The sequence below is a fragment of the Nannobrachium achirus genome (genome assembly GCF_963921795.1).
Source record: "Nannobrachium achirus genome assembly, chromosome: 19".
Lineage (NCBI taxonomy): Eukaryota > Metazoa > Chordata > Actinopteri > Myctophiformes > Myctophidae > Nannobrachium > Nannobrachium achirus.
In genome coordinates, this window is record NC_137826.1 from 5,520,900 (window position 1) to 5,530,143 (window position 9,244).

General features: G+C 42.5%; 1 protein-coding gene across 7 annotated transcripts in view; it reads right to left on the reverse strand.

The window, feature by feature from the left end:
- Positions 1 to 9,244, reverse strand: part of kctd16b (potassium channel tetramerization domain containing 16b) — a gene marked incomplete at both ends in the record, with an annotated part of 267,642 nt that overhangs the window by 89,942 nt on the left and 168,456 nt on the right. The gene's annotated exons all lie outside the window — the stretch shown is intronic.

Sequence of the window (9,244 nt, forward strand, 5' to 3'; positions counted from 1 at the left end):
TATGGCTTAAGTAGTTAATAATCAGACTAATCGTTAAATCAATTCGTTACCATACCATTTATTAAAAATAAAACACACTTTAGAAAATAATCGATAGTTGCAGATCGATTGGATTTGATTGAACAATGCAAATCAACCCCCAGAATACACTGATGATTGTGCTGTCAAAAGATGAAACTAGATGGAATCTACAAACAGGTTGTGGGGGGCACTGCTTCATCTCTCTCTCTCAGCTAAGAGGTCCTTGGCCTGAAAACGTTGAAGACTCCTGTTCTACACTGTGGCTTGCAGAAAGCTTGTATATTTATTGGAAGTCACAAAGTACAAAAGGCCTGTGGTTTAGTTGTAGCTCACCAGTAGCTCATCATCAGTCACGTACACACTGTAACCCATGACACATTTAGACCTTTACTGAAACGCATTTGGGGTTTTTAACCTTTCAATCCGGGAACCTCTGTTGCTATGAACAGAATTTCATAAATGTAAAAGTAGTGAAAATAGCAGATCTACGGCTATTATCACTAGTTTGGTCCCGGGGAGACATAATGTGAACAATTTTACAGTAAGGATAAAGGTCAAGGGCCATGTGCAGGTTAGTAACCAATATACTGTACTGTAGGTACACAATCAGCTACACTCAACCAAGGAACCATCCACTATCGGAGGTGGTGATCGAATGCATAGTTCACTGGAAGGGAGGCCCTAGGTGGAGGGGCCCTAGTAACTTTAGCTATTTTTGAAAAGTCGTGAAAATGTGTGCAAGTCTTTGAATATATGTATATTTTAAGCAAACATTTGTAACTCAAATTTTGCTTCTGGGGGGTCCCTGGAACTTTTTTTGAGATGTGGGTCCTTGGCCAAATACATAATCATCTTGGGGGTCCTTGACATGAAACGGTTTGAGCACCACTGACATGGAAACAGAGGTTTCTTGCACACATTTTCACGTTTTTTTCAAAAATAGCAGATCTACATGCTCGCAGCGCGGCACTCGGTGCCGCGCTGTGAGCTTGTATATCTGCTATTTTTCGATAGTTAACATTCATGGGGGGGGCCCGCAGTGAATCCTTGTACCCAGGGCCCAGAGTTTGGTGTGACGCCCCTGGGCAAAGCATTCTAATAACCATTGCTGTCCGCCACCTCTCCAGGTTGTACAGTACGTGCGTAGCCCCTGCCCCCCATTTTCTCTCTCCAGTTTTTCCTTCATTTCCCCTGCCACTCTCCCCCACCCCCCTGTTTGTACCCCTACTGCCCTGAGTGGACACACTTCTGGGCGCCGAGATAAGCTCAGACAAGACTGCCCGAGCCGAGAGTTCATTTCCTGGCTGGATCATTGCCTCGGTTTTGTCTGTCAGAGTTCAGTGTATTGTTACTGTAGCCGGCTATAGTGTGAGTTTATGAACTTTGTGTGACACTGTTCTTTTATACTGTTAAAGGAGTAGTTCACCACTTTTCAACCTGTCTTCATATAATAGGTCCTCACTAATGTTCATGATAAAATATCACAATTTCTTTCTACTCAGTCCAAGTCTCCTAGGAGAGCTATGGGAAGTTCAGAATCCATCGTCTTGTGACATCATCATTTTCCCCAAAACATTTTTTATCAATATTTTTGAAAAAGATATTTAGATTTTTATTATCGCGAGAACAATGGCTTCCACTTTAAAATTGCAACTTTTCAGGAATAGAAAGCCTGCAGTTTCTATAAGCTGGATCGGCAATCGATGATGTCACAAGACGATGGGTTTCTGACCTGCCCACAGCCCTCCTCTGAGAAAAAAAAAAATAAAAGCTATTTTTGAGTGAGGACCAATTATATGAACATAGGTTGAAAAGTGGTGGAGTGCCCCTTTAAGTGTTAGCGTACTGTATATCGTCACTGTCGGGCAGAAACCTCGTATCTCCCGAGTTTCAAATTCAAGTTTTTTTCGTAAAAGCAAAGCCCTGCTTCATCATACAAGACTGTCGCACAAAACGATTGAAAATAGCAGGTCTACAAGCACACGTTGTGTGCTTGTAGATCGGCTATTTTCACTATTTTAAATTGTTTTTAAACAAAGAAAGGCAGGTTTTGGACATACAAGGTTTCCACCCTAGCAACGACGACACGTTTCCTTATTGTCTGGTTGGTTTCTGGGGTTTTGAGTTCCTCCTTTTGGGTCGCACGCACGCACGCACGCACGCACGCACGCACGCACGCACGCATGCACGCACGCACGCACGCACACATACACACACACACACACACACACACACACACACACGCGCACACGCACACACACACTCGCTTGCCCTCTAAAAGTTTAAAGATCTCTCTTTCTCACTGGTTACTGGCTCATCATTCCCACCTCATAAACCCCTGGATGTTCTTTCATTCAGCCTGCATCTCTCTTCTATCTCATACAGTAAATAACAGCATTCTTCCCCTCCCCTCAATAAATCACTGGTCCTCCGCAGCAAAGCCCCGACAGTTTTGTTATATGAGCAATTCAAGGTCATCAGTATTATGCTGTTTGGAGATGGGAAGTGAGTTGAGAACAGTCTTTTTGTGGAAGGGTAGGCTACAGCTTTTAACCCGGGGTCCTTATTTTTGGGCATTGGCTAAGGTTATCGTTGATGTACGAAAAAGTTTCAAAACTGTCCAAAGACTTTCTTAACTTTTCCAAAAACAGCAGATTTGCAAGTTCACGACGCATCACAAAGGGCACAAATTGTGAGCTTGTAACTCTGATATAATTGTTTGCGCCAAACGTTGCGCCAAACCAACACCCAACAGCGATGTATATGATATAGGGCATTAACGAAAAAGTCGACAAGTCGACTCAGTCAACTCCATTACACAAGTCGACTCCTACCAGAGAAAGTCGAAGTTGTATTTTTTTTATAACATGGTTCTATTGTGAAAATAGCAGATCTAGATGCTCACAACGCCTCGCAACGCGAGGCGTTGTGAGCATGTAGATCTGCTATTTTCAAAATCTTTGCCTCTAATATTTGACAATTTGGATAATGTTTAATTTGTCATTTTAGAGGTATTAAAAAGTCCTTAAATTGACACTTTAGAAATGTGAAGATACCCTCTATACTAAACGTTATGTTGGTTTGTTTACAGTTGAGTGAGAAAACAATATTGCACATTAAGTTAATCATCTGGGGACCCCCCAAAATAATTGGGGGGTCGTGTGTGATGTGATGACGTCATCAAAAGATAAAGTCGACTTCAACTCAACTTTTTACTGAGTCGAGTCGACGTGCAAAAATCACAAGTCGTTAATGCCCTAGTATATGACGAACAGACAAAGAATAAATCAGGCTTAAGTGGTTGAACATCAAGGAAAAAGTCAAGGTCTGCACACAAAAAAAGAAATTCTCACACCAACGCTGGAGAAGCCTTTGTGGGCGGTTAAATAAATCAGTCTCATGCAATGTGGAGTGCAGGCCTGTTCCTTTAGTATCAGTGATTCGCTACATTTTAATTTTGAGGACCCCAAGTTTGAAATGCATTCGGCCACAGACTGCCATTTGATATGATTTATTTCCGGGACCCCAATACTGTAAAATCCCCATTGTTTATCTAACTCTAAGAGGGTAACAAACGGGACCAAATGAAGGTCCATTTGGTCGCGATTGTACACTCTCAGAGTTACAGAGGGTCCTGTATGCATAAGTTCTTGTCCGTGTTTCTGCATCTGGGTCCTTACAGTCCCTGAGCCTTAGTTACATTAAGCCCCATTCACACAGAGAAAAGCTAATACATTAATTTGCTTTTAAATTCAATGTAATCTCTATGCAAACCATCTTTTTTGTGTGTGCGTGTGAACACAGCATAAGTCTCAAGTGAGACACTTTATTTATACAGCCTATTTCGTACACAGAAGCAATCCAAAGTGCTTTACAGGGTAATAAAAATACAATTAAAAGGGCATACGAGTACAAGAGTATTAGTAAGCCTAATGGATACAAAACATAAGGAAGATAACAGTACAATAAAACATAGGCCATACACGCATATAAAGCTATTTAAAAAGTACACTGAAAATATACATTATCAGTCATATTTGGGTGACTTCGGGCCTTGTCTAATATCTAATAATATGTTTTTGTCTTACAGTAGTATGTTATTCTATTAACTATATAAAATGGATCAATACCATAGAGAAAGAAAGGCTTTGAGAAGTGTTGAATACAATCAGAATTTTATTTTAAAAGGAGATCTCCTCAGTCCGCACAGAACGCACTACACCATCACAGCATAGATACCAACTCCAGACTTACAGATTACACACCTTCTTGTACCTTTCAGATAGACAGAAAATAGAACAGAGTCAGGTTGACACATATCCATAGAGGGCTCTCTGGTTCAGGACTACAGAAATAATGCAAGCACATGACAGTCATGGTGACAGGTGAAGGAGTGAGTCACCTTGAACAGTTGTTCTCTCAAGCTTAGAATAAAGATTGCATTTTTAGAATTCTATTACAATTACGGGTCTGTGTGGCGTGATAACAAAACGCTGCCTCACAATGTTTTGTTCTGACTCTTGGGGCAAATAACAGGCCAGCCCCCGAGGTCCTGATGGTCCTTAAACAGTAAACACAAGCATAATTATACAGTTAGGGGTGTCGCAACAAATTCTGAGCCCTGGGTACAAGGATTCACTGCGGGCCCCCCATGAATGTTCTTCATAGGGGGAGGAGGTAAAAAAAAAGTGATGTTGAAAATAGCAGATATAAATAGCAGATATACAAGCTCACAGCACGGCAATGAGTGCCGCGCTGCAAGCTTGTAGATCTGCTATTTTTGAAGTCTTTGAATATTTCAAATCCTTCTAAGGTTTCTTGAAGAACCTAAGTTTCTATGTCAGTGGTGCTCACACTTTTTCAAATGTAGTTCCAGGGCCACCCCCAGAAGCAAAATTTGAGTAACAAATGTTCGCTTAAAAAAATACATATATTCAAAGATTTGCACTCATTTTCATGACTTTTTAAAAATAGCAGATCTACAAGCTCGCAGCGCGGCACACGGTGCCGCGCTGTGAGCTTGTATATCTGCTATTTTTCAATAGATGAAGTATAAAATAATTAAGGCCCCTCCACCTTGGGCCCTAGTAACTCAGTCCCACTTTCCCTCCCCTTGTGACGCCCCTGCATACAGTAGCGTCTTTGTTAGATACCATGCTCATTCACACGGCAAAGAAGCAACAGATAGAGATGGCTGAATCAATACTTGAAAAAGTACAAAATGTTATCCACGCACCATTATTGATGCTCCCACTGTGTATCTACAGTACACCGTGTAATCTTTTGTATTTTTCTGAACTTGACGCTCTTATCCAGCACCCGGTTGAGTTGGAGTTTGTGCTTGTGTGCTCTCCTGGACTGCTTCGGATCAATACTTGTATTTATAAAATCATGGCCAGATAACAGGATGCAAGGTTGAACCAAAGTTCAACATCACTTTTAGCGTTCCAGGTTTCCAGCTACCATTTTGCCTTATTTCCTCAAATCCTCCTCAAATATTTATCGCCCTCCTTTTTCGACTTCTATTTTTCTTTTTCCTTCACAAACTGGGCCATACATTTTTTTCCCCCTGTTTTTTATTGAGCTGTGTGCACTTTTAGGAAAGCGAGGGGTTAGCTTGTCTGAGAAGTCAGTACATCGTCGTCGTCGGGTGGAAACCTTGTATGTCCAAAACGGTTCGTTTTGTATTTATCGTTTTAAAAAATGATTTAAACTATAGTGAAAATAGCCGATCTACAAGCACACAAGATCTGCTATTTTCACTAGTTTTGTGCGACAGTCTTGTATGATGCACACTAGGCTAAGGCGGACCAGTTCGTGTAGGCAGATGGGCGGGCGCGGCGAGTCTCACTGCAAGTCTCCGACCAATAGCATGTGTTCTCCTCCCCCCTTCCCCCTCTGCTGCTCTGCTCAGCGCAGAGAACGCTGATGCGTCATGACGTCAACACATTCGGTGTGACGTTCTCTGCACTCTGATTGGTTAGGGAAATTCTACACTTCCTCCAACAGTGATCATAACGCGATCGCCCAGGCTTCATTTTCTTCCGATGGCCAAATGAAGCCTGGGTTTCCGAGGCTATGTATGATGAAGCAGCTAGGGCTTTACTGAAAAAAAAGAAAACGTACAAATTTGAAACTTGGAGATACAAGGTTTCTGCCCCGACAGTGACGATATGGCGTAGGCAGATCGAGATCCTGTAATCTGGCGTTCTGGAATGAATACAGTTTGTGTTTATGTGCTTTGTCACTTCATCCTCGCCTCACCCTTGCCTCCTCCTCGTCTCGCCTCGTCCTCCTCTTTATTCATCCTCAACAGCGAGCGCGTCGCATCAGAAGATCTGCACTCCATTCCTCCCACCTCCTTGCCTGCATGATCCTGTCCTTACACCACCCCGCTTCCCTGGCTTCTTGTTCTAAATGTATCTCCACCCAAACCCGGGCCTGTAAAATACATCGTAAAAACTCATCCATCGATGGATCAAGTACATTTTCTTGAAACGTTCATAAGTATTTCTTAAAACTTTCAAATGTTCTAGATGTATTGCACAAACTTTTTACGGCATACAGCTCAAGAATATCAAAAGTGCACTCAAAACATGGAATTATAATAAAGAAAATCCAACATTCTGAAGTCAGAGTTGCTTACGAATTCCAGTGGGAAGTTTCCGCAGTCAGTTATGATGTGGGTGCTGTGGCATCTGCAATCTTTACACAATATTCTATTTTCTTTTTAGATGGATCTGTACATTATTATATAGTAAAAACCACTTTAACCATTATTGTATGCTTTAACTATAAAAGGAAATAGCAGATATATAAGCTCACAGTGCTTGTAGATTAGAACTGCTATTTTTGAAATATCGTGAACATTTGTGCAAGTCTTTGAATATGTTTGACCCGATTCTATATCTTCTAAATCCTTCTTCTAAATCAGTGGTTCTCAAACATTTTCACGTCAAGGACCCCCAAAATAACATGTATTTGGCCACGGGGCCCCATCTCAAAATGGGAGCACTTCGCTGTCACTACGTGTCATCTTTTCGACAACCAAACCCAACCCTTACTCTAACCCTAACCTCCGTGGGGTGAGTTGCTAACGCTCCCGACGATCCATTGTCGAAATGATGACACATAGTAGTAGCGAGATTTCACCTCTCAAAACATGTTGTTCCAGGAACCACCCAGAAGCAAATATTTGAGTCACAAATGTTCGCTTTTAAAAAGATATATTCAAAGACTTGCAAAAAAAACTTGATGCCGCGCTGCGAGCTTGTATATCTGCTATTTCTCAGTAGTTAAAGCAATGAATAATTCTAGGCCCAAATGGGAAAGCTGCACGCGCCCTGTCCCCCCCTGTCAGCCTGTCCCCTGCTCCTCTCTCCCGCTGTCTCCACACGCTCTCCATCTCCTTCTCGTGTCCCCTCTCACTCAGTCTCTCCGCGGCTCTCCATCTCCCCGCCGTACGTTGTCACATATTCATGAGTCTCCGGTGCAGCGCCGGGTTATTTACTCAGAGGGGACTCCATAAATCAAGCCACCTCACGCTATGTGTCTGCGCCGCTGTCCGCGCAAGTGTTGGAGCGTGGCAGAGTGGCTAGGTGTGTGCCTGCGTGCCGGAGAGACAGTTTATGTGCAAATAGAATAGCACGCATTGTATGAGTATAGCAAAGATTAGCATTTTTTGAGTGAGTGAGTGTGTGCCTTTAGCAGTGTGCATGATAAACATGATGCAGTCAAAATACAGTAGATAAAAAGCGCAAACGGCGCGGCTTCAAACACACGTTCCAGTCCTCCGCGTTCATATAACAAAGTGAAAAGCAGTCTTTGTTCCCATACAGACATTTCAGAACTTCAGCATTTCCTGTACGTTTCCTGCATTTGTTCCTGGAAATACTTGTTTTCCCAGGTTCTTTTCACTCAGGGGCGTCAATTGGGTATGGCAGGGGTATGCATCTGCCATACCCTGGGTCCAGGGGGGGGGGGGGGGGGAGTTACTTTTAAATACAGTATAAATCCATGATCTCTTTGTCTATCTCTGCTGGTTATTATGTTGTTAAATTACAGTAAAATAACTAAAAATGCAAAATTTTACAAAATGGTCACTTTAACAAGGTATAATTATATTCTCCACACTTGTATTCCCCCCCATCTTGTCACAATGGTATATTCCCAGGTTCCGCAGGTCAGCTGCACACAGGTGCAATGCATTATTGTTAACTTTATTTGTAACTTGTGGCACTACTATCATGTCAAGATTAGCTGCACTTGAACAACCGTTCCAGGCTGCCATATATCCAGCCCAAGAAACCGTTGAAACATGGTAAAAAACGAACAAAACCGGGCGTGCGCACGAGGACCCCCATCCTTTGCCATACCCTAGCTTTTGCTGAACTGACGCCACTGTTTTCACTGTTTAGCCTGCTCATTCTTCTCCTTTGTTACTGAAAACAAAAGTCACTTTTCGACACTTCTTTTCATTGGAAATAAGAATCTGAACAGCATTTACATAACAACCCCTTTAAAAAATGCTCTCCTTTGTCCCTCTTAACACAATTAGTGCTGCAGGGTATGAAGGGTTAACTTTTCGTTGACGCACGCAGATCTGCCCATTAGCACACGCTCTTATTGTGAAAGGCCTGCCTGGAATGTGTGTACACACACGGACTGCTGAATGACATCAACGATTACGTCATCTAGTCACATGACATGTGTCATGTGACAGTGTGTCATGGTGGCCGCAAGGCTTGTCTTGTTGTTGTTGTTTGGAGCCGTGCTATGGGATATAAAGTCTTATTTGGAGTAAATGAAGTCTCTTTATGGGCCTCTCTATTGACTTAACATGGAGGAGCTTCACTTCGCGTGCACGCCCAACGTGCGTTTTAAACAAATCGCGGACATTACCGATGCGGCCGCGACCGGAGCTACATACAGTAAGTATTAATACATTTACTGTAAATACAGTAAGATTGACGGTGAGCGCTGTCAATGGCGTCGTGTAGTAACCGGTTTTAATGACGGTGAGCGCTGTCAATGGCAGCAGAACAGTTAATGTTCTGCCAATCTCCTGAAAATCTACTGTCTTGCCAATGGCAGGACTTGTGAAGCTTTGTAATGGCACATCTGTATCTGTGTGAATTCAACAAGCATAATGGGACACGTGTGGGGTCAAAGGCTTACAGCCGACAGAGGATGTATTTCAAATGTTTGCTGCCAACATCAGATA